Here is a 24,877-nt window from a genome sequence, read left to right on the forward strand (position 1 = left end):
TTTGTTCATTATTACTAAGGAAAGCCCATGCTTCATTCAGCTTCCCTGCGTTTCTACCTAATGTCCCTTTTCTGTTCTAGGACCCCATCCAAGACATCGTGTGACATTTAGTCATTGCATCTCCCAGGGCTCCTGGGCTGGGATGGTTGCCCAGACTTTCCTTGTTTGTTTGTTGTTTAAATTTTATTTTATTGAAATACAGTTAATGTACAGTGTTGCGTTAATTTCAGCTGTACAGCAAAACAAATCAGTTTTATGCATATATATATATATATACACACACACACATTCTTTTTCATATTCCTTTCCATATGGTTTGTCATACAATGTTGAAGAGAGTTCCCTGTGCTAGACAGTAGGACCTAGCTGTTCGTCCAGGCTACATATAATAGTTAGCATCTGCCAGCCCCCAAACTCCCACTATACCCTTCCCCCATCCCCCTCTCCCCCTGGCAACCTCAAGATTACTGACTGTGTCTACAAAGCTTTTTCCATTTCATGGCTAAGTTTCTGTCGATCTTTAGATCTCGCATGTAAGTGTCTTTCTGACTTACTTCACTTAGTGTGACTCTCTCTAGGGTCATCCGCGTCGCTGCGAATGGTATCATCTCATTCTCTTTAATGGTTGAGTCATACCCCACTGTATATATGTACCATATCTGTCGATAGGCAGTTTAAATTGGTTCCACACCTTGGCGCTTGTGAATAGTTGAAACTACTATGAACATAGGATTGTATGTATCTTTTCTAAAAAATTTATTTTTGGCTGCGCTGGGTTTCGCCGCCACATGGGCTTTCTCTAGTTGTTGTAAGTGGGAGCTGCTTTCTGATTGTGGTGCATGAGCTTCTCACTGAGGTGGGCTCTCTTGTTGTGGAGCAGGGGGTCTGAGGGGTTCAGGCTCAGTGATTGTGGCACACGGGCTTGATAGCTCTGCAACACGTGGAACCTTCCAGATCAGGGATTCAACCCATGTCCCATGCTTTGGCAGGCAGATTCTTAACCGCTGCACCAACAAGGAAGTGCATATCTCTTTGCATTAGAACTTTTTCTGGATATATGCCCACGTGTGGGATTGCTGGGTCATTCGGTAGTTCTAGGGCTTCCCAAGTAGCGCTAGTAGTTAAAGAACCTGCCTGACACGAGTTTGATCCCTGGGTCAGGAATATTCCCTGGAGTAGGAAACAGCAACCCACTCTAGTATTCTTGCCTAGAGAATCCCAAGGACAGAGGGGCCTGGCGAGTGTGGGTCCATACGGTGGCAAAGACTTAGACACAACTAAAGTGACTTGGCACAGCATAGCGCATGGTAGTTCTGTTTTTACTTTATAAAGAAAATTCCTTACTGTTTTCCATCATGGTTGCACCAAGATACATTCCCACCAACAGTTTAAGAGGCTTCCCTTTTCTCCACGTCTAACCTAGCAGGTTTTTAGTAGACTTTTCCATGATGGCCATTCTGAATCCAATACTTTGTCCACCTGATGCAAAGAGCTGACTCACTGGGAAAGACCCTGATGCTGGGAAAGATTGAAGGCAGGAGGAGAAGGGGACGACAGAGGATGAGATGGCTGGATGGCATCACCGACTCAATGGACATGAATTTGAGTAAACTGCAGGAGTTGGCGATGGACAGGGAGGCCTGGCGTACTTCATTCCATGGGGTCGCAAAGAGTCGGACACGGCTGAGTGACTGAACCGAACTGATTCTGCCTGGTGTGAGGTGATGCCTCACTGCAGTTTTGATGTGCGTTTCTCTAATAATTTATGACGCTGAGCATCTTTCCATGTGCCTCTTGGGCACCTGTGTAGACTTTCCTTATTTTAATTTTTTGAGGAGTTTTGGTTTGGTGCTTTTGTAAAATGCCCCTCAATTAAGATTTGTCTGATTCAGTTCAGTCACTCAGTCGTGTCCAGCTCTTTGCGACCCCATGGACTGCAGCACGCTAGGCCTCCATGTCCATCAGCAGCTCCTGGAGCTTGCTCAAATTCATGTCCATTGAGTTGGTGATGCCATCCAACCCTCTTATCCTTTGTCCTCCCCGTCTCCTCCTGCCTTCAGACTTTCCCAGCATCAGGGTCTTTTCCAGTGAGTCAGCTCTTCGCATCAGGTGGCCAAAGTATTGGAGTTTCAGCTTCAACATCAGTCCTTCCAGTGAATATTCAGGACTGATTTCCTTTAGGATGGACTGGTTGGATCTCCTTGCAGTCCAAGGGGCTCTCAAGAGTCTTCTCCAGCACCACAGTTCAAAAGCATCAATTCTTCAGCGCTCAGCTTTCTTTATGGTCCAACTCTCACATCCATACATGACTATTGGAAGAACCATAGCTTTGATTAGTTGGACCTTTGTTGGCAAACTAATGTCTCTGCTTTTTAATATGCTGTCTAGTTTGGTCATAGGTTTTATTCCAAGGAGCAAGCGTCTTTTAATTTCACGGTGCTTTATAAAATGCTCCCACTTAAGATTTGTCTGATTAGACAGAAATTATGGCTGCGTACCTTGACGAGGCTATGAGCCACACTGTGTAGGACCACCCAAGACAGATGATCGTGGTGGAGAGTTCTGACAAAACATTGTCCAGTGGAGAAGGGAATGGCAACGCACTCCAGTATTCTTGCCACAAGACCCCCATGAACAGTATAAAAAAGCAAAAGGATATGAGAGTGGAAGGTCAGTCCCCTATGTCAGAAGGTATTCAATATGCTCCTGGGGAAGAACGGAGGGCAATTACTAATAGCTCCAGAAAGAATGAAGCAGCTGGGCCAAAGCAGAAACAACACTCAGTTATGATGGGTCTGATGGTGAAGGTAAAATCTGATGCTGTAAGATAAATATTGCATAGAAACCTGGAGTGAATTAGGTCCATGAATCAAGGTGAATTAGACGTGGTCAAGTGGGAGATGGCAAGAGTGAACATCAACATTTTAGGAATCAGTGAACTAAAATGGACTGGAATGGGCAAATTTAACTCAGATGATCATTATATCTACTACAGTGGGCAAGAATCCCTTAGAAGAAATGGAATAGCCGTCATAGTCAACAAAACAGTCCGAAATGCAGTACTTGGGTGCAATCTCAAAAATGACAGTGATCTCCGTTCATTTCCAAGGCAAACCATGCAGTATCAAGGCTATGCTCCAACCACTGATGCCTAAGAAGCTGAAATTGACTAGTTCTATGAAGACCTACAAGATGTTCTAGAATGAACACCAAAAACAACGTCCTTTTCATTATAGACAATTGGAATGCAAAAGTAGAAAATCAAGAGATACCTGGAATGACAGGCGAGTTTGGCCTTGGGGTACAAAACGAGACAGGGCAAAGGCCAACGAAATCTTGTCAAGAGAACACACTGGTCACAGCAAACACTCTTTCCAACAACAGAGACGACTCTACGCATGGGCATCACCAGACGGCCAAATCAGATTGACTATATTCTTTGCAGCCAACCATGGAGAAGCTCTATAAGACCGCGAGCGGCCTGGTCCAGGTCATCAGCTCCTTATTGCAGAACTCAGGCTTAAACTGAAGACAGTGGGGAAACCTCTGGACCATGCAGATATGACAGAAATCAAATCCCTTTTGATTTACAGTGGAGGCGCTGAACAGATTCAAGGGGTTAGATCTGGTAGAGACAGTGTCTAAAGAACTGTGGACAGAGGCTCATAACATTGTGTAGGAGGCACTAACTAAGACCATCCCAGGGAAGAGGAATGCAAAAAACAAAGTGGTTGTCTGAGGAGGCTTTACAAATAGCTGAGGAAAGAAGGGAAGCAAAAAGCAAGGGAGAAAGGGAAAGATACACCCAACTTCATGCAGAGTTCCAGAGAATAGCAAGGAGAGATAGGAAGGACTTCTTAAACGAACAATGCAAAAAAATAGAAGATAGCCACAGAATGAAAAAGACTAGAGATCTCTTTAAGAAAACCGGAGATATCAAGGGAACATTTCATGCAAAGATAGGCATGATAAAGGACAGAAACGGTAAGGACTTAACAGAGGCGGAAGATTAAGAAGAGATGGAAAGAATACACAGAAGAACTATACAAGAAAGGCCTTAATGACCAGGATAATCACAGTGGTGTGGTCACTCACCTGCAGCCAGACATCCTGGAGTCTGAAGTCAAGTGGGCCTTAGGAAGCATCACTATGAACAAAACTAGTGGAGGTGATAGAATTTCAGCTGAGCTATTTCAAATCCTAAAAGATGATGCTGTTAAAGTGTGGTACTCAATATGCCAGCAAATTTGGAAAACCCAGCAGTGGTCATCGGACTGGGAAAGGTCAGTTTTCATTCCAATCCCAAAGAAGGGCAATGCCAAAGAATGTTCAAACTACCAGACAATCATGCCCATTTCAATTGCTAGTAAGGTTATGCTCAAAATCCTTCAAGCGAGGCTTCAGCAGTACATGAACCAAGAAATTCCAGATGTTCAAGCTGGATTTAGAAAAGGCAGAGGAACCAGAGATCAAATTGCCAACATTTGTTGGATCATAGAGGAAGCAAGGGAATTCCAAAAATAATTTTAAAAAACCCATCTACCTATGCTTCATTGACTATGCAAAAGCCTTTGTGTGGATCACAACAAACTGGAAAATTTTTCAACAGATGGGAATACCAGACTACGACATATCTCCTGAGAAACCCCTTTGTGCATGAAGAAGCAACAGTTAGAACCTTTCATGGAGCAACCCACTGGTTCCAAATCAAGAAAGGAGTATGACAGGACTGTATACTGTTACCCTATTCATTTAACTTATATGCAGAGTATATCATGGAAAATGCTGGGCTGAATGAATATCAAGCTGAAATCAAGATTGCTGGGAGAAACATCAATAACCTCAGATATGTTTCTGTCACAACAAGCCAGGCTGATCATGTGTCTGTCCTGACCCAGTCCTAGAATCAGCCATTTCTCCGAAGATTCTGTTTACTGGAGCATGGCTTAGGAGTCAAGGTGTTTTATCTGCCCTCTGTGTGTGCTTGCTGCTACTTGAGTCTTTTAGATCCTCTCAGCCGACATATATGTGTATATAAACCCGTGGAGAGATACACAAGTATGTGTACACATATCCATGTAAACACACACATCTATAAGTTAGCCTGTACAAGTTGCTGTTCGGTCACTCAGTCATGTCCGACTCTTTGTGACCCCATGGACTTGTCCTTGTCCTTCAGTATCTCCCAGAGTTTGCTTTGTTTCATGTCATTGAAACGGAGATGCCATCCAACCATCTCGTCCTCTGTCATCCCCTTCTCCTCCCACCTTCAGTCTTTCCCAGCATCAGGGGCTTTTCCAATGAGTCAGCGCTTCACATCAAGTGACTAAAGTATTGGAGTTTCAGCTTCAGCATCAGTCCTTCCAAAGAATATCCAGGACTGGTTTCCTTTAGGATGGACTGGTTTGATCCCCTTGCAGTCCAAGGGACTCTTAAGAGTCTTCTCTAACACCACAGTTCAAAAGCATCAATTCTTTGGCACTCAGCTTCTTTCTGGTCCAACTCTCACATCCATACATGACTGCTGGAAAAACCATAGCTTTGACTAGATGGACCTTGTCAGCAAACTGATGTCTCCACTTTTTAATACACTGTCTAGGGTTGTCATAGCTTTTCTTCCAAGGAGCGTCTTTTAATATCATGGCTACAGTCACCATCTGCAGTGATTTTGAAGCCCAAGAAAATAAACTCTGTCACTGTTTCCACTTTTTCTCCATCTATTTGCCATGAAGTGATAGGACCAGATGCCATGATCTTAGTTTCTTGAATGTTGAACTTTAAGCCAACTTTTCACTCTCCTCTTTCACTTTCATCAAGAGGCTCTTTAGTTCCTCTTCACTTTCTGCCATTAGAGAGGTATCACCTGCATATCTGAGGTTATTGATATTTCTCCCAGCAATCTTGATTCCAGCTTGTGATTCATCCAGCCGCTGTAAGTTGGTGTGCATATGTGTATACTAACCTGTCTGTATACATATATCTGTAAGTTTGCCTGAATATACGTGTATTCCAACCTGTGCATACACACACATCTAATGAGTCTTTCTACATGTAACACGTGTATCTCTGTCCCATGAGACTCACACTTACACTGGTGTCTCCATCTCTAAGCCAGCACCCATGGGTCATTCCGGCTTCCTCTCCTGGGTTTTCTGTGACTCCTGCTCCAACAGTGAGAAACCCGTCTATCACCACCAACCGCCATCTACTTAACTGTTGACATCAGACTGCTGGACACACGTACAGAAGCGTTAAGATTTTGAAACCCAGGCCCCGTACAAAACCTGGTGACCAGCTGGAGCCCAGGACATAGAAGTGGGGCCTTTGCTTTCAGTCTTCAGCCTCCACCGTCGCCGGGCTGAGGGCAGACGCCTCTCCCCTCCGGTCACTGGGGCGCTTCTTTCATTCATAGTACAGTTCACAGATCTGTCGGACTCGGCTTCCATCCTGAGATTCCCGAGTCATCCTGAATCTGTTTTATTTTCATTCATTAAGGTTCGCTTGTGCTATAAAGTTTAAAGACTGGAAAAATGCGCGGCATCAGGTAGCCACCATCACAGGACCACCCTGCAAAGTCCCCAGGGCGTCCCTGCTCAGCCCTCCACGCCGCTGATGTATTGATCCTTCCAGCTTATTCTCACAAAGGCAGGGAATATGAAAATATTCTCACCCCCCTTCAGAACACAGAAGGCGGCGCCCAGGACACTCTGCTGCTTGCGTTCCTCACTGACTGTGGCTCAGAGGCCTTCCCTTGCTGACGCCCTGGCACCGGCTTCACGCTGCTCGCGCCAGTCTGGAGCGTGAATTTTGTGGCACCTGGGTCATTTCCAAGGTGTCACTGTTAGAGAGGCCCCACTCCCTTGGAGCCCTGCCCTGTCAGAAGCGGACAGTCGTCTGCAGAGTGTTCTCACAGGTGGGGCTTCTGGGCAAAGGGCACTGTGATTTTATAGGAGCTGGCTGGTTGACTGGTAACCCGCCCTCAGCATGGCAAGGCCCTGCCCTCCCCGCAGCCCACCGAGCGTGTGCCAACAGACTTCAGAGAGGAGCTGGGAGGTGACAGAGCGTGTCTTGGGGCCCCTTTGTCTTTCTGGTTGGGGTTACTGAGCCTCGTTTCATATATTTTAAGGACACAGACAAGTAGGAACTGTGTGTGTCCAGTCTGCCCCGTTTTCTGTGGAGTCATTGCTCTCTTCCTCCAGCACGGCAGGTGAGAAAGAAAGAAAAGAAAGTGAAGTCGCTAGGTCACGTCCGACTCTTTGCGACCCCATGGACTGTAGCCCGCCAGGCTCCTCCATCCATGGAAATTTACAGGCGTGAGTAATGGAGTGGGTTGCCATTTCCTTCTCCAGGGGACTCTTCCCAACCCAGGGATCGAACCTGGGTCTCCCACATTGCAGGCAGATGCTTTACCATCTGAGCCATGGGGTCTCAGGTGAGGTTCAGTTAAAAATACCTGCTGGGAGAGGGCAGGGTCCAGCCTGACTCAGCACCAAATCCCACAGCAGATTTTGTTTGTTGAAAATTAAGAGTAAAGGGACTGAGATAAACAGCAGACAAACCCCAGCTGAAGTTCAGCCTGCAGAAGTCCCTGGCCTGTCCTCAGAACTATCAAAGTCATGAAAAACACAGAAAACTTGACAGCTGGTCCCAGCCCAGAGGAGCCTAATGAGAGGAGCTGCTTAAGCACGAGGTGGTGTCCCCAGTGCCCTCCGGGGATGAAATAGGGCACTAAGGAAAGGCCAGGGGAAGCTAATGAAGCCTGAGCCCCCACCATGTGTCAGGAGCCACGGCTGGCTCTGAGGCAGGGACCAGGTGGAAGGGGAGGCTCGCAGCCGACCCTCAGTGAGGGGTGTGCAGGGAGAAGGTTGGTGCCCACGGGAGGCAGGGGCAATGGAAGAAGCAGCTTGTTCTGTTCCTGCTTATACCCTCCTGGAACCAGGAGCAATCTGGGAGGGCTCCCAGAGGGGGGGATGGTCAAGCAGGGCTTGGTAGAATGTGTAAGAGTCTATCAGGCTGCCACAGGGAAACGAAGGTATTCTGGGCACGGGAGCAGCTTGAGCCAAGCTCTCCCCGTGAGAAATGGCCGAGTGCAGTGATGCACGGACGGCTCCCTTCTTCCCGCTCCCTGACCGGGCGTGGGTGCAGTGGGCGATGATACGAGACCCCAGGCAGAGGGCTCCGGTCTCTTCTGGGCCTGTTGTGTCCCTGCATCTCCAGCGGGAATGTGTGTTTCATGTGGCGGGAACCCCCTGGCCTTGCCTGCTTGACCCTTGTGTTCGTGATGAGAATCTAACACCCAGACTCTGGGGTAGGGGGTCTCCTTTGGCGGGAGCCCAGTTGGCCTCCTGTCGCAGGCTACACAGTCCTTGGGGTGGTGAAGAGCTGGACACGACTGAGTGCACACACGTGCACACACACAATCAGCCTCCCATGAGCCGAACCCGCCGTCCCAGTCCCTGAGCTTCACTGGGCCTCCAGCCCTGAGGGCCTTTGACTTCCTTGCGGGCCCGGCTGCCCAAACGTGGGTGCTGTGATGAGGTCTGTCACCCCCTCCTGTCGTTTGGCCCTGCTCGTGGGCACCTTCCTTCCCCTTCCTGGTAAGGGATGACAAGCCCTGCTCCTTGCGGCCACCACCCGCCCTCCCTCCTCTCCCCTTACCCTGCCCTGCCCTCTGGCCATGCTGGGACGTCCCCCCGAGCCTCCCTTGCCTGCTCTGACCTATCCTCCAAGGCTGCTCAGGTCGTGTGGCTGCTCAGTGGTGTCCGACCCTGTGCGACCCCATGGACTGTGGCCCAGCAAGCTCCTCTGCCCATTTAATTCTCCAGGCAGGAACACTGGAGCAGGTTGCCATTCTCTTCTGCAGGGGGTCTTCCTGACCTAGGGATCGACCCCAGGTCTCTTGCATTGCCCATGGACCCTTTATAGTCTGAGCCACTAGGAAAGCCAAGTCAGGTCAGTTGCTCAGTCGTGTCTGACTCTTTGTGACCCCATGGACTGCAGCACATCAGGCTTCCCTGTCCATCACCAACTTCCAGACCTTGCTCAAACTCATCTCCATTGAGTTGGTGATGCCATCAAACCATTTCAAGCATCAGGGTCTTTTCCAATGAGTCAACTCTTTGCATCAGGAAGCCAAAGTATTAGAGTTTCAGCTTCAGCATCAGTCCTTCCAATGAATATTCAGGGTTGATTTCCTTTAGGATGGACTGGTTGGATCTTCTTGTAGGCCAAGGGGCTCTCAAGAGCCTTCTCCAACACCACAATTCAAAAGCATTGATTCTTTGGCACTCAGCCTTCTTTTTGGCCCAACTCTCACATCCATACATGACTACTGGAAAAACCATAGATTTGACTAGACAGACCTTTGTCAGCAAAGTATGGTCTCTGCTTTCTAATATGCTGTCTAGGTTGGTCATAGCTTTTCTTCCAAGGAGCAAGCATCTTTTAATTTCATGGCTGCATTCACCATTTGCAGTGATTTGGGAACCCAGAAGATAAAGTCTGTCACTGTTTCCATTGTTTCCCCATCTGTTTGCCGTGAAGTGATGGGATCGGACGCCATGATCTTTGTTTTTTGAATGTTGAGTTTTAAGCCAGCTTTTTCATTCTCCTCTTTCAACCTTCATCAAGAGGCTCTTTAGTTCTTTGCTTTCTGCCATAAGGGTGGTGTCATCTGCATACCAAGAGAAGCCAAGCCCCTAAGCAAATGTCACCATCTCCAGGAAACCTTTCCTGACTACCAAGCTGAGTTAATCTCTTCGCCTTTGCCATCCTACCCCACCCATGTACAGCCTCAATTTGGGTTTGTCTGAAGTTTTCCTCAAGGTAATACTGGGGCCATGGGTTTGGGGGAGGAAGGCCACAGAGGTAAAATGCCCATTTCATTCCGTCCTGGCAAGGGAGCCTGATGCTGACATCACCTGTCACTGCTGAAGTCGGCCTCGATCCCCCACCCCAGGTAGCGATCGTCAGGCTTTCTCCCGTGAAATTACCCTTCTCTTCCATTTCCATGAAGTGCTCCCCAGAAGGAAGTCACCTGCCCAGTCACCCCTAAGGACTGGGAAGGGAGATGCCCCTCCCGGGGGGTGGAACAGCCACATAAATCCCTTGGAACTCTGCGACACGGGAGATTCACCTCCTTCTCCATTTACTTAGGCAACCTTTGATTTATATTGGTATGGACTTAGGGATATTCCTTTTATTGCTGATGTTCAGTCGTCCAGTCGTGTCCAACTCTTTGCGACCCCATGGACTGAAGCCCACCAGGCTTTTATAACTGGGGTTATCATCCAATACCTAGTTTTTGTTCCTTAGATTGCCCCAGCTTCGGCTGCTGTGAGCTCTGGTCCGGACCCCGCCCCCCTGGCCTTGATGACAATCATCACTCTCTTTTATGGGCCCCCTCCTGTGTCTCCTCTGTGGGCCCCTCCCTGCATCTCTTTGACTTGGTCCCATCATTGTGGGGCCCGTAGATCTAGCAACTATCCCCTCATCTGTCGTCTGTCTATCTGTCTCACTTCCTGCTTTCTGGGCCTGTAAGATGTCCCAGCCTTGCTTACATTTCCCGCCAGGGAGTGTGCTTCACATGCTAAGGCCTGGCTCAGAGCCCCTCCTCCAGGCAGCCTCCCTGGCTGTCTCCGGGCAGCTTGGGCGCTGTTTGGTGGCCCTGGCCTCCCTGTTCATCCTCCGTCACAGTCACTCTGTTTCCTTGGCTATCTTTACCACAAGGCTGAGAGCTCCCGCAGGCAGGGCCATCTGATTCATCCATCCACCCAGGTCCCCAGTGCCCAGCACTGGGCCGGGCACAGGGTGGGGCTGGGCAGTGCTGCCAGCAGCCAGACCCTGCCCCCACTGGCTGTGATGATGACTGTCACTCTCCTTTGTGGGCCCTCTTCCCCACACCGGGCGGGTGCTGGGCCCCAGGCCAGGGAGGACAACAGAGGCCAGAGAAGTGGGCTCACCCAGCTTCCCACCTGGACGGAACCTGTGCTGCTCACCACCTTAGCTCGCAGCAGGCAGGGTCAGCGCAGCTCAACAGGGCTGGTGTGTGAGGGGCTGGCACCACAGAGCTGCCCTCTGAAGGCAGAAGAGCTCTGTGTGGGGAGGGAGAGGAGGCTGTGCCCACCTGCAAGGTGACGGGAGACCCTGGGCTCCCACCTGGATTGGCGCCAAACCAGTGGGTGCTCCGACCACTCCTCCCCACCATGCGGCCTGTGAAACCTACAGCTGGGTGGCTGGATGTATGAAGGGTGCAGACAGGGCCGCTGCTCAGAGCCTGCAGTGGCCTGTAGATAAGACCTGAGTGAGTCCCTCCCACCCAGCTGCCCCCTGGAGAGCCAGGAAGAAAGTGGGCGCCTGGAAATGGGCGGGAGATATGGGGTCACTGTCCTGCACGGCTTTGCCTGATCAGGGGCGGTAACTTGTGGGGCTGCCCCTTCTGCGTGTCTGGGACAGGCAGGGCCCCTGCGCACAGCTCCTATTCAGGCGCCAGTTAGTCAGTCATTCAACAGACGGTTGCAGGTTGCCTGGACAAGAGCCTTGAGGATCCTGAGTGTTAATATAGTGGCACCTGGTTTCAGCCCAAAGGTGCTCGGGGCCCTCGGGGCTGGGGAAGGGCTGGCTTGTCCACGTCAGGCGATGCCGGAGGGAGACTCAGAGACAGACGGGCGTCAGTGTCAGCAGCACGACGAGCAGGCGCAAACGCGGAGGACGCAGGGGTCAGAGCGGGCTCAGGGAGCCCAAGGCCCCCAACTGTTTGGAGAACAGGGCGGCTTGAACGTGACAGGTCCGGGGAAACTGAAGGACCAGATGCCAAGTGGCTGGTTCCGCTACTGAGATATGGGGGAAGGAGGGTGGGTGGTGGGCCATGAGGCACTAATCCAGTTCCACCGAGAGCAAGGCCTGGCTCCGCCCTCAGGGCTGAGTGGCACCTGGACCACTTGAGTTGGGCAGATGGCTTTGAAGTCCTCTACGTTCGTGCTCACACCTAAGGGCGAGTGCAGACAGGGCAGAGTGGCGGGTGTGCGGGAGGAGGGTGTGGTCAGCTGGGCAGAGTGGCCACTGAGGGGCCGGTGAGTTGCAGGTGGAGACAAAGCCACTGGACTTAGTATCCTGGAAGGTGCTGGCAGCCTGGATGAGGACTACTTTGGGGAGTGGGGAGTGGGCGAGGCCAGGCTCAGGACGGAAAGCAGAGCTGGCTGGGGTGGGGGCTCTGGAGGTTTTGCTGGGAAGGGAAAGGAGATGGGAAGCAGCCAAACGAATGAAATGGGGGCTGAACCCAAAGCAACGAGGCGGCATCATCCACGTGCAGTTCAGGCACAGCTGAGAGTGACTCTCAGGGGAGTCCTGTGAAAATCCCCGCCCGAGCCCTCCTGCCCTGCTTGGCCTGCCGTGAATGATCTGTGCCCCGTTTCCATGAGGGGGTCTTGGCTGGGAGGACACTTGCCCCCTGGGGAAGCCTCTCTAAATTGTGTGCTGGAGCTGGGTTAATGTTTATTTAGCCAAGTTCAAGCCCCTCCCCCCACCCCGGTTCCTGGGCTGGCAGGAGGTCCAGCTTTCCAGGGGGGTTGCCGCGCCCTGCTTCAGGAATACCGGTGCTCTGGACCCCTGAGATCTGGGTATCCCTGGGGTCTCATTTATCACTGAGCGACCTCCCCAGGCTCCTGGGGAAATGGCAGGGGGAAGCCGTCGCCATGCATCCCAGTCTGGGGCCTCCGACTCCTGTCGCCTCCAGGTACCCACCTCCCAACCCCCACCACTACTCAGGGGCCACATGGTCCAGGGGAGTGGGGTGAACCTGTCCTCTGACGGGAGGGACCTCAGAGGCCCAGCCACTGCCAGCCTTGTGGCCTCTCAGAACCTCGTCCCTCATTTAAAAAAAATCATTTGATTTATTTATGGCCGTGCTGGGTCTTCACTGCTCTGAGCTTTTCTCTACATTGTAGTGGCTTCTCCTGTTGTGGCGCACGGGCTCTGGAGCACCTGCTCTCAGTAGCTGTGCCGCGTGGGCTCAGCGGCTGCGTCACGTGGGCTCAGTAGCTGTATCACGCGGGCTCAGTAGTTGCTGTTCTGGAGCACGGGCCCAGCAGCCGTGGCTCCCGAGCTCTGGAGCACGGGCCCATCAGCCGTGTCTTCTGGGCTCTGGAGTGCAGGCTCAGCAGCCATGGCTCCCGGGCTCTAGAGTACAGGGTCAGTAGCTGTGTCTCTCGGGCTCTGGAGCTCGGGCTCAGCAGTCGTGGCTCCTGGGCTCTGGAGCACAGGGCTCAGCAATCGTGGCTCCTGGGCTTAGTTGCTTTGCAGCAAGTGGGATCTTCCCAGACCAGGGATAGAACCCATGTCTCCTGCCCTGGCAGGCAGATTCTTTACCACTGAGCCACGAGGAAGGCCCCTTATCCCTCCTTTTTTAAAGTAAGGGGCTGCCTTGACCGCTATGGATGTGACAAGAAGGTGTGCCAGTCTGGGTCATGCTTCCATGTAGGCTGGTCCTTTCTGACCAACTCCCTCTGAGTGCCCACATCAGGTTACTTAGGGCATTGATGAGGGAGCACCTCTCTTCTAAACGCGAAGGAGTCCCAGGCCCTGGCCAGCTCATGGGCTGAGGTGGGGAGACAGGGCAGCAGAATCAGTGATTCCTGGGCAGAGGGCGAAGCCTGCCCGGATGGAGCCTGAGCAGGGTCAGTGGGGGTGGCGTCTTCAGTCCAGGGGAACTGCTGACTGCTTCCTGCAGGCCTTCGACCCAGCCCGGGGGGGCCACCGGTTGTCTGGACAGCCTGTTTGGTCCCGATATTCTTGTTTTGCAAAGAGCGGTTCCTGAAATCACAGGGCCTGGAAGTCTGCTTGGCTTTGACGGGGGTGGGTCTCAGCTGCTCAGGCCAGAAACAAGGAACACAGACGAGCCCCTCTGGGCACACACACAGGGCTGCGGCCCTTTCGGCGGGCCCAGCGGCAGCTGGGTGCCAGGCTCCAGGCCAACTCCAGGCTTCTCGCTCCATCCTGGGCCCTGACCTCGGGCTTGGTCGTGCAGGGGAAACCGTCAGAAAGGGCATCTCAGGAGAACTGCTGGGGGGATCCGGGTGGGGCTCAGAAATGCACGGGCCTCGGAAGGCATGTCACAGATGCGTCTTACAGACGGGGAACCAGAGGCTGGGAAAGACGATGGGAATGCTGGGTCCACTCCCTCCTGTGAACTTGGGCGACGGCCTTTCTCTTCCCAAGCCTTAGTTTCCCCATTTGTAAACCCAAGGGACTTACTTTGACCTGTCTATATTGGGAGCACTCTTTGCTTTCTTTTTCCCAGCTGCACCATACGGTACGTAGGACCCTAGTTCCCTGACCAGGGATCAAACCCAGGCCCCCTGCATTGGGAGCGTAGAGTCTCAACCACTGGACACCCAGAAAAGTCCCGGGAGCTTTCTTAAGGGCTGGTTCTTGGTGATCTTTGATAGTTTAACAGTTACATCCTAACCAGAGGGAGGAGAGAGGCAGGACGCCGCGCCCGGGACTGTCCTGAGCCGGCGTCCGGCATAGAGGGCCTTCAGCTGTCTGGTGGTGGCTTCACCCGCTCCCTAGTGAGGCCCTTGCTCTCCTAACAGTGAACCGTACACATCCTGGTTCCCGGCAGGCGTCCGGGTCGAGGGGGTGAGGGAGGCGGGTGCCTTTGTGCTGACTCCTTCCTGCATCAGCGGCGGCGGGGTGGTCCTGCGATGCTTTTCCAGGAATTCCCACCCCACCCCGTCTCTAGAGCAGGGCCCACAGCCAAGGCCAAGTCCCGCCCCTGATTTGCAAATAACGTTTTCTTGGTGCACGGCCAGGCCCTCTCATTTCCGATCACCCACGTCTGCTCTGGGGCTGTGACAGTGGGACGGTGGCAGAGCCAAGCCTCGCTGCTCTCGGGCTCTTTACAGAAGGCGGCTTGCTCCGGGGCCACCTGTGTGCTTGCTGGTCCCGCCCAGGCTGCTGGAGTGAACTAGCAGGGAGTAGCAGCCTCCTCCCACCCCACACCCGCCCCCTCCCTGGGGGCCTTTGCATTCCTGGGATTCTCTGTTTACGTCTTACGGCCCGTTGCAGATTAACCCTCAGCCCCCGCCCCCCACCCGGACTTCTGCAGTCCCTGGAAGTGGCCGTGGGAGGCTTGACAAGCTGCATACCTGGAGCAGGCCAGGTGCAGGTACTCTTCTGACTGGCCCCATTCCGCAGGAGGACCTTTATACCCTCTCTTTGCCTAGTCCCTCTTCCTCCAAATTCAGCCGAGGAGCCTCTGCCTCCAGGAAGCCTTCCTGGATTTCTCCCTCCTCTCCTTCCCCTCTCTCTGTGGCTGCACAGATGGCAGGACACCACCCCAGTCTCCTTCCAAGTCTGTAACCCCAACTTGTCTGAGACCCCTCATGTGTGGGTACCTGAAGGCGCAACTGGGGTGATGGAGCTAAGACGGCTGGTGGCAGGGGTGGCTCTGAATTCTGAAGAGCAGAGCAATCGCCAGGTGGAGTTGGGGATCCAGGGAGAGGCTGGACCGCGTGCCAGGGAGGCTGTCCAGGGGACCCCAGCTGGGCCTGGGGGGTTGGGCTGGGTTACCCCTCCAGGCTTGAGACTGTGCTGACATAGTTCCACACTGTCCCAGGGCATTGAAAATGTTCTGAGATGGAGTGACGGAATTAGAAATTGCTTTTTGTCTTTGTAGGACCACAACTGTTGCTACTTGCCCCACAAGTTAAAAAGATAAGCAGAGGGTAGTGGGTGGGGTGAGGTTCCCCAGGTGGCCCAAGTGGTAGAGAACCCATCTGGGAATGTAGGAGACTGTCAGAGACTCTGGTTGGATCCCTGGGTTGGGAAGATCCCCTGGAGAAGGGAATGGCAATCCACTCCAGTATTCTTGCCTGGAGAATCCCATGGATGGAGGAGCCTGGCAGGCTACAGTCCATGGGGTCACAAGGAGTCGGACACCACTGAGCTACTTGGCACGCAGCACACACAGAGGGCAGGGCATCCCTCAGCCCCTGGCCCCTAGCTCAGGATTACAGCCCTGGCTGCTGTCTGTGGTCCAGGGGTCAGGCGGGAGCCATCCTGGGAGCTCATCAGGAACTTCTGCCCACGATGGCAGAGGAGAGTCCAGGCAGGCTACAGTGGGCAGGGGTCACTCAGCCCCTCAGAGATGGTTAAAGTGATGCTGCAGCTGGGTCACTGGGGAGCAGGTGTAAACATTCCAACAGGAAGTTCTTGGGAGCTCTTCCTGACTGTGTGAGTCTCATGCCTTAGGGAGTCGGGGGTCCGCCTTTTCTCCCCTGGAGGCCTTGGCATTGTCCTGGGGGCCGTGTGGTCCAGGGCAGGTCCCGCGTCTCTTAAGTCCATTTGCCGCTCAGTCCAGTGGGATCATGGCAGTACACTGGGGTGGCCACAGTCCATGGATTTAGTATTTTTTAGCGAGCGATAACTGCACAGTGATGGTAAATCGCTGTGAGGGTCAGAGTTGCTGACCTAGGAGGGTACTCAGAGATCCCCAAGCCCCACTCGCCCATTGGAAAGGGGGGAGCTGAGGCCCAGGGGGCGACAGGCTCCCTCAGAGGGACCCGAAGGTGGGGTTGGGCTGGGGTTGAGACCAGCCTCTCACACGCAAGGCTGTGTGGGGCTGCCCTATGGGGCCACCTCCAGGAGGGATCCCTTACTTGAAAGACTCCCACCTGAAAGGCTTACGTTCTTCCTCTGGAAGTCTGTTCGGGTGCAGTTGCAGACTTGGGGTGCACTCTGTGAAGCTGGTGTGCCGTATGCAGAGTTGGTGTATTCTTGCAGAGTTGAGTAACATGCAGAGAAATTGGAGTTCAACATGTAGAATTAGGGTGTGCTGTGCAGGGTTGGAAAGTCACTTTTCACTTTCCTGCACTGGAGAAGGAAATGGCAGCCCACTCCAGTGTTCTTGCCTGAGAATCCCAGGGACGGGGAGCCTGGCGGGCTGCTGTCTATGCGGTTGCGCAGAGTCGGACACGACTGAAGCGACTTAGCAGCAGCAGCAGCGCAGGGTTGGAGTGCTCTTGCAGAATTGAGTTACATTCTGAGGAGTCAGGGTGCAACATGCAGAACGAGGGTGTACTGTGCAGGGTTGGAGTGCCCTGTGCAGAGTGGAAGAACGCTGGGCACAGCCAGGGAGGCTCATGGAAAGCCCCCGGCTTTGAGCCAAGAGCACAGCTGCAGAGGCAAACAGGATGCGGGTCTCGGGCCGCTGCGGGACACAATGGCCAGGAGAGGAAGCGAGTCCAGACCCTTTTATGGATATGGAGCCGCCGGGGGCCTCTTTCAACACAGTTTCCAGAAAAACAGAGCGGGAAGGAGCAAGCAGCTTGTGTTCCGCACAGCATGGGGTTCTGGAGGGCTGGCTGGGGAACAAGGGAGCCCAGCTTCACAGACAAGCTGAGAGGAGCAGGGTGGGGGTGCGCCCAGGGCACACCGTGGCTTAGAGAAGGGAGGGTGCAGGGCCCAAGCTTAGCTCTTCTCCTCAGCCCCTGAGGCCCCACGGAGCCCGGGGCCAGCCCAGGCCAGGGGCCGGTGGAGACGGGGACTTCCTGACACCCTGATCCTTCCCCACTGCCTGTGGAGCCTGGTCCCCTGCTCTCCCCTTGCAGCGGTCCCTGGAGAGGCTTGGGTACCGGGATTTGTTAGATGCAGAGACACCTGCGTACAGCTGATACCCTGTGGAGGGGTTCTCGCCTCTAGACTAACGCTCGTGACAGCTCAGAGCTAGACCAGACAGTCAGATCCCACCCGGGGCCTCCCTGCCGGCCCGTGATCAGCACGGCTGTGCCGGCCTTCCAGGAGGCATCCGTGGACGTGGAGGCCTGCCACGGCGGTGCCTGCCGAGCTCGGACCCTGAGGGGCAGCCTGGCTGGAGACAATGGGCCTGGAGCTCTGCCCTCCGGGGGAGGAGGGGAGTCAAGGCCGGGGACAGATGGTGGGGACAAAGGCGTATCCACAGGTCGCTGTGCAGGGCAGTGTGGGCATGGATGGAGGAGGCAGGCCAGCCCAGGAGAGCCGTCCCAGCAGAGGCGAGTGCAAGGAAAGCCCAACTTCTCCAGGGCTGAGACCGCTGCAGCGGGTACCTTGCAAGGGGTGGGTGGGGGCATCACCGTGCCAGGCCCATAAAGGGGAGGCAGGCGGGCTGGGGAGGTGGACAGGCCGGTGTCATGAGGAAGAGGGCAGGTGAGGAGGGTCTTCGGGGCGAGACGGGGCCTGAGGGGTGGGCAAGAGTGAGGGGTCTTGGAAGACTGCAGGTTGCCAAGGTCAGGCAGCCTCAGGGAGGACGCTGTGGTCAGGCAGCCGGGTACCCCAAACACTAACTCATGTCCCCGGCCTGTTCCCCACTCCCGTGGGCGTCTAGCACCCTGGGCAGGAGGGCAGCCTCCACGGGTACATCCATCAGAACCTCTGAACACGCCCTTGTTTGGAAAAAGGGTCTTGATGTGATCGATCCGTGTAAGGATCTCAAAGTGAGATCCACCCGGATGACTTGCAGGGCCCCGGAGACAGCGCGGAGCATTCTTTCAAGTGGGAGTAAGGGAGACACACAGGGAGAGGCCGCGTGATGGCAGAGGCAGAGGGTGGGGGACGTGACCACAGGCCCAGGACAGTCTGGAGACACAGGAGCTGGGAGAGGCGGGAAGGAGGCTCCCCGGAGCCAGAGGGAGCCTGGCCCTGCCGGCACGTTGACTAACTGTGGCCCCAGAGCTGCGAGAGAATAAACCTCTGCCATTTTAAGAAGCCTGGTGTGGGGCACTTTGTCACTGCTTTCCCTGGATGCTCACATTGTGACCGTCATGGCTAGAAAGACTGCTGTTCCTGCTCCATGGAGGGGCCAGGAGAGGGGAGGAGAGAGGTTGGCAGGGCTCCAACAGGCCATGCTCCCTCGGGGGAAGGCAAGCTGCTGGGGGAACAGCTGCCCCCTCTGCTCTGGGGCCTCCTGGTCCCCGGGGGCCCATGGGGTGATGAGAAACCCTCCCCTGCTACTCCGTCTGGCGTCATGGGGGACCGTGAAAATGGCCCCCTGGAGCCTCTGCCTCCCGCCTCGGGGTCACCGAGCATGCCGGTGGTGTGTGGCCTGGGGCCGGGCTGGGCTGGGGATGTGAGGGGCCGGAGCGCTGGGCCCAGGCCTGCTGGGGTCCCCCCAGTGGCCAGCACTGCCCGTTGAGGGGCTGAGTCTTCACACTGGCCCTCGGTGGGGACCTCTCCAGCGTGAGGCGGCCACAGGCCCGTGGCGTCTCCAGCTGTGCCTCTTACGCTTGAGCTCTGGCCCATTGGGGAGGGGAGGGGAGGTTGTGACTTTGGGGTGGCCAAGCGTAACGCCAGGAGTTGATTGGATAAAGGCGGACGGCGCAGGAGAGGGGCAACCAGAAACAGCCCGCTTTGGGCTCAGAGAGGATCTCAGCCTGAATGAGAGTGCCCCCAGGGAGCAAGCGTCTGGAGACAGGCGTGGTTGTCACCCTGGGGTCAGTTTCTAGTGACATAGGCTGGGGACGCTGCCCAGACCCCAGGACAAAGAGCGAGTGCTCCGAACACCAGCAGTGCTGGGGTCAGACACCAGGCTCAGGGATCTCAGTGTCCGTCAGACCTGGTTCCCCACTCACCCTCTAGTTGTCACCAGCCTTGGACCACATCATCTCCTGAGCCTCAGTTTCCCTGAATGTGAAATGGGCACATTAGCACTTAACTTAGATATTGTTCCTGGTCAGGAAGCCAAACCATGCCTCTCCCAAGCTTGGGGCGGAGAAGGTAGCCTCCTGGGTTTGAGCTGGGGCCAGCAACTGGAGCCCACCCTCTGCCTCTGTGAGGGCCTGAGAGCTGATGGGAGCCCCAGTTCAGTTCTTCCTGCTTGTCGGACACCCAGGAAACCCAGCCCTGCCCCCCAAGCTCAAACCCCTGCTCTCAAACCCAGGTCAGGCCTGGAGCCGGTGAGAAGACAAGGAAGGAAGGAGAGCTTGTAGGCAGACGCCCAGCTCTCCCCAACATGTGTTCCCATTTGACTGTGTCACTGGGTGGGGCAGCAGTGGGAAGAAACCACGTGTCTGTCTGTGTACACACGTGTGGACACATGTGTGCATGTATGTGTGCCCATCTGTGCCCACACATGTGCACGAATGTCTGCACGCACGTGTGTATGTGTGCACATGTGTGTAAACGTGCATGTGTGCACGCATGAGTGTGTGTTTGTGTGTGTGCACGCGTGCACAAATGTCTGTATAAGTGTGTGCACACAAATGTGTGCGTGCATGTGCACGTGAGTGCACGTGTGTGTGTGTGTGCAGTAAGTGGAAGAGGAAGAGAGAGCAGGGCTGAGGTTGGCCCAGGGCAGCTGTCCGACTTCCCCAGTCCTGCCAGCCAAGGCGGGAGACTGGGTGGGCCCTGGCCTCCACCTCTGAGCTTGGGCACCAGGCAGCGGGCAGGCGGGTCAGGGCCTGGAGCCGGCCCAGGTCAGAGCTAATGATCAACCAGCCCTGGGAGGCGGCGCAGCAGCTCGGGCCTGCCTCTCGCCAGGCCCAGGCCCAGACCCAGGCGCAGGGAGGAAGTGGGGCAGGAAGCAGGGGGCGGTGGCGGCCGCTGCACAGTCCGACGGGCTGTGGGCGGCAGAGACGGCCTGCGGGGCCCGCCAGCAAGGAGCCGGGAGCCGCCACTCGGTGCCCACTGTCCTACATCGCAGGGCGCAGGTACGGGGCTCTGGACGGGTGGGTGAGGGCAGCCGAGCAGGCACTGTCCACAGACCTGGGTCTTGCCGCAGGTGGATCTGAGCCATCTCTTGCTTTTCACTTTCTCGGAGAGTCTTCTGAGCTTTCAGGATTGGGAGGGAAGAGAGCTGGTGTCTGGAGAGGTGGGTGCTGGCTAGCGGAGCTCCGGGAGGGCCCCGTGCCCGCCGGCAGCTGCTGTCCCAGTGCTGACGTCGGGTCTGCTACAGCACCGCCGCTCTGAGACCTCACCAGACCCCACCTCCCCTCGGCCACTCAGACTTGCGTCCCGAGGGTCTGGCCAGGACACAGGAGCTGTGTTGCCAGCAAGCAGGGTTCCGGGCCCAGGGGGCCTCAAGTGGGCCCCCACCCTGGGTTGGCGCCACCTCTGGCAGATACCACAAGTACCAGACCAGGGTGGCACTGCAGCTGTGACCTGGCCTCTCTGAGGTCACCGCCCTGGGCCTCCTCTGCATCAACCAATGGGACGGGTGACTTAACCGGGAACCCCGGCCGGACAGCTTTAGGGAGACCCTGACCCAGGCCCTTACGTGCCAGGGGCTTCCCTGGTGGCTCAGACGGTAAAGAATCTGCCTGCGATGCGGGAGACCTGGGTTCAATCTCTGGGTTGGGAAGAGACCCTGGAGCAGGGCCTGGCAACCCCATTCCAGTATTCTCGCCTGGAGAATCCCTGTGGACAGAGAAGCCTGGTGGGCTATAGTCCGTGGGGTCACAAAGAGTGGGGCACGACTGAGCGACTAAGCACCTGGCCTGGACCTGTGGTCCCGGCCGCAGTGACCCCTCTCCCTGCCTGCAGTGACCCCTCTGGGAGCCCCAAGCCCCATCTGTGGGGGTTCCACACAGACAACATATGCGAGAGTGATGCTGGGAGGAGTCAGTGCTGCTGGTCACTTGGGTGTGACCTCCCCCAGTGGGGGTGGGGGGCTGTGGCTGAACTCGTGGACGGAGGCAGTGTGGGGGCCAGAGGCGGGGTGTGCCCAGGTTCAGGGTAGGTGTGAAGGGCTGGGCTTGGGCCCACCTGGTCCATAGCTGCTCATGGAGCCTCGATGGCCCCTCTGTGAAATGGGCCCATCACACTCCCCCAGGCGTCACGAGGACAGAGTGAGGACACCCAGCCGTGCAGGGAGGTGGCTCCCAGCAGTGCCGGCGCTTCCTGTGTTTATGCCTGAGGTCACTTACTCCTCCTCCTGCAACGCCCGCTTCCCAGCAGAGAAGGGAAGCGCAGGGACCCGGGGCCACGGGCTGGCCTGGAGCTGCTGTAATGAGGGGCCACAAACGGGGGCTTCTAACACTAGAAGTTCATTCTCCCCTGGTTCTGGAGACCGGAAATCTGAAGCCTCGGGGTGGGCAGAGGGCCCTGGGGGAGGGTCTCTCGGCTCCTGGCGGCTGCAGGCATCTCTGGGCTCATGGGCGCGTCACCCCGCTCTCTGCCTCCATCCTTACCCAGGGTCCCCGCTGTGTCTGTGTTCCTCCTCTTCTTACAAAGACCCCTACATGGAGGGCCCTCCAGCCTAGTGTGATCGCATCTTATTATTACTATTATTTTTAGTATTTATTATTTGGCTGCCCCAGATCCCAGCTGTGTGGCACGCTAGCATCTTCAGCTGCGGCCTTCGGACTCAGTTGCGGCATGTGGGATCCGGTTCCCTGAGCAGGGGAAGATCGAGCCGGGGCCCCCTGCACTGTGAGTGTGAGATCTTAGCCACCAGGCCGGCAGGGACATCCCCAGTGACCGCACCTTAACTTCATCTGTGTCCGAATAAGGCCACCAAATCTGAGGTCACTGGTGGGTGTGAATGTGGGGGTGCGCTGGTCACCTTCTGTACTGAGGTCCCCAGACAACCCTGAAAAGATGCTTCCTGGGGAGGTGGGCAATGTCTGCGTGGTCCTCGAGGCAGGACAGGTTCAGATGCAGTCGGGGACACGGGCAGCCTCTCCGGCTGAGTAGTGCTATTTTAGGATGCTCCCCGGGGAGACAGAGCCCACTTCCTCCTGCGGGCCGTGACTAGGAACCCCAGGCTTACCACTGTCAGCGGCAGGCCCCTCACTGAGCAGGTGGGAAGTCCCCTGAGCCTCAGAGCCTTCCCTGTTCTCGAAAAACCGTCCCTGAGCTGCTGGGGGCAGGCCCGTGGGCCTGGGAGGCAGGCACTGGTGGGCTGCTCCTGACTTCTTGGGGGACAGGTGGGCAGGGACTGGGGGAAGAGATGCCTTGGATGTGGATTGTGCGAGCCAGATGCCTGGCAGCAGAGAGTGGGGGGCGAGGCACCCCAGGCGGAGACTAGAGAGACCCCACAAACAGGACCCTAGCAGGACGATGGATCCGTGTGCCCTCGTGAGATGCTGCAGGACAGTAGAGGAGGGCAGATGGTGGCCTGGTCCCCACCACCCTGTGGCCAGGGGACCTCAAGGAGAGGTGTGGGCTCATTGTGTCCAGAGTCAGCAGGGGAGGGTGACGGGCTGGCTAGGCTGGGGGTGGGGGTGGGTGTCAGATGGACGGCGCTGACTCCTGAAAAAGGCTGGGAGGTCTTTGTGTGATGGGGTCGGGGTGGGGACGGACCCCGGGAGCAGGAAGTGGGGAGCACAAGGCAGAGGGGCTTGAGACGAAGCTGGACGTTGACCAAAGGTGGCTGGAGAGCTATGCGGCAAGGCTGCGTCCCAGAACCCGAGGGTCCATGCTGCTGCACCCTCTGGACAGGGAGCTGCCTCCAGCCTGCTCCCTCCTCCCTGGGGGTGCCTACAAGGGTGCCAGCATCCCCTGGGTGCCCCTTGGCCTGGTCCCTGGCCCTTAAAGGTGGTTGGAGGCTGGGAACGGGGTCACAGCCAGACAGCCCCCTATGCCCTGCTTTTCTCTACAGCTTGGAGGTAGGCTAAGGGGGCCCAGGGTAATGCCTGCCAGAAACACGGCCTTTCCTACTCCTGTGTTAAATCCGTGAGAGGAGTGAAGCTGGTTCCGGAGAAAAGGAATCAGCAAGCTTGAGATGAGCTAAAGTAGGCCTCCCCAGCCCGGGAGCTCTCTCGTCTTGTGTGGGGGGAATAGAGGGTCTGGGGGCAGTGGGCCTGGTGAAGCCCCTGTGGGTCAAGGAACCCCCTTGATGCCCCAAGGCCCCCCGGGATGTGAGCCGGTTTCCCTGAGTCACCGTTGGAGGGGTGCCCCCAGGGGTCATACCCAGAGGCTTTGGGGACCACTGATGAAAGGGTGTCGGGGATGGTCTGGGAGCCCTGGGTGTAAGCAGTGGTCCTGCAGGAGCCCCCACCTCGAATCCCCGAGGCCCAGGGGGCAGCGTGGTCAGGGCAGTGCTGAGCTCTCGCCCCTGTGCGTCCGGTCCATGAGGACGGAGGGAGTAGGGTCTTCTTCCTCTGAGATCAAGGGTTCAGAGCCCCAGTTGCTGCTCAGCAGCTTCCTGGCTGCGTGGCCTTCCTGAGGTGCCCACGACTCTCCTGCTCCACACTGGCCTGTTGGGGTGGCCCGCGGCTCTGCTGGCCTGCCTCCGTGGACGGCCAACACTCCACGCCCTCTCATTCTCTGCACACCTCCCTGTGGGTCCTGCCTCCCCCGGGGCCTTCTCAATGGTCAGACTACCTTCCCTCCACTTGTGGGGTCAGCAGAGTCACTCTCTCTCTCTCTCCCAGAATGTGCCCCCTGGAACCAACACCACCAGAGCCCCCCCCCCATTTCAGCAGGCCTGGGTCACCCTCCTCTGCTCCCCTTGCCCCTGCCAGGCACAGAGCTGGCCACAGGGCAGAGGTCAGCAGGGTCTGTTGCAAAACAACCAAAGGCTTTCGGTGTGAGGTTCAACTTCCCCTGCCCACCCTGCAGGCGGAGCTGACGCTGAAGGCTACTGGGCCCAGCACCCTGCAGGGGGTGAGTTCAGGGTCAAGGCCGGTTCTCGGGGGACAGCAGCAGTGCCCAGGGAGGAGTGGGGCTGCAGGTACCGCCTGCCCCCAGCCTGCTCCCCAGATGGGTGGGACGGTCCTCAGCCCAGCGCCCCCTCTGAGGGGGTCTCTGATGGCTCCGGGGGTAGCATCCTGTGAGAACCTTCACCTGGTGGCGAGAGCTTGTGGGTTTGGTGTAAGCACCTCTGTTTGTCTTTTAAAGACAAGGATGTGGGCACTGACGGGATACGTGTAGGGGTAAGTGAGAGAGTGTTAATGTGAGAGTG

General features: G+C 55.9%; 1 protein-coding gene across 2 annotated transcripts in view; it reads left to right on the forward strand.

The window, feature by feature from the left end:
• Positions 1–20,610: 20,610 nt before the first annotated feature.
• Positions 20,611–24,877, forward strand: part of SH3TC1 (SH3 domain and tetratricopeptide repeats 1) — a 38,970-nt gene continuing 34,703 nt past the window's right edge. For both annotated transcript variants that reach the window (XM_040237628.1, XM_040237629.1), the window contains exon 1: positions 20,611–20,681. The gene's annotated coding sequence lies outside the window, so the exon portion shown is untranslated. The remainder of the gene's footprint in view (positions 20,682–24,877) is intronic.

Source organism: Oryx dammah, unplaced genomic scaffold (assembly GCF_014754425.2).
Source record: "Oryx dammah isolate SB20612 unplaced genomic scaffold, SCBI_Odam_1.1 HiC_scaffold_3, whole genome shotgun sequence".
Classification (NCBI taxonomy): Eukaryota; Metazoa; Chordata; class Mammalia; order Artiodactyla; family Bovidae; genus Oryx; species Oryx dammah.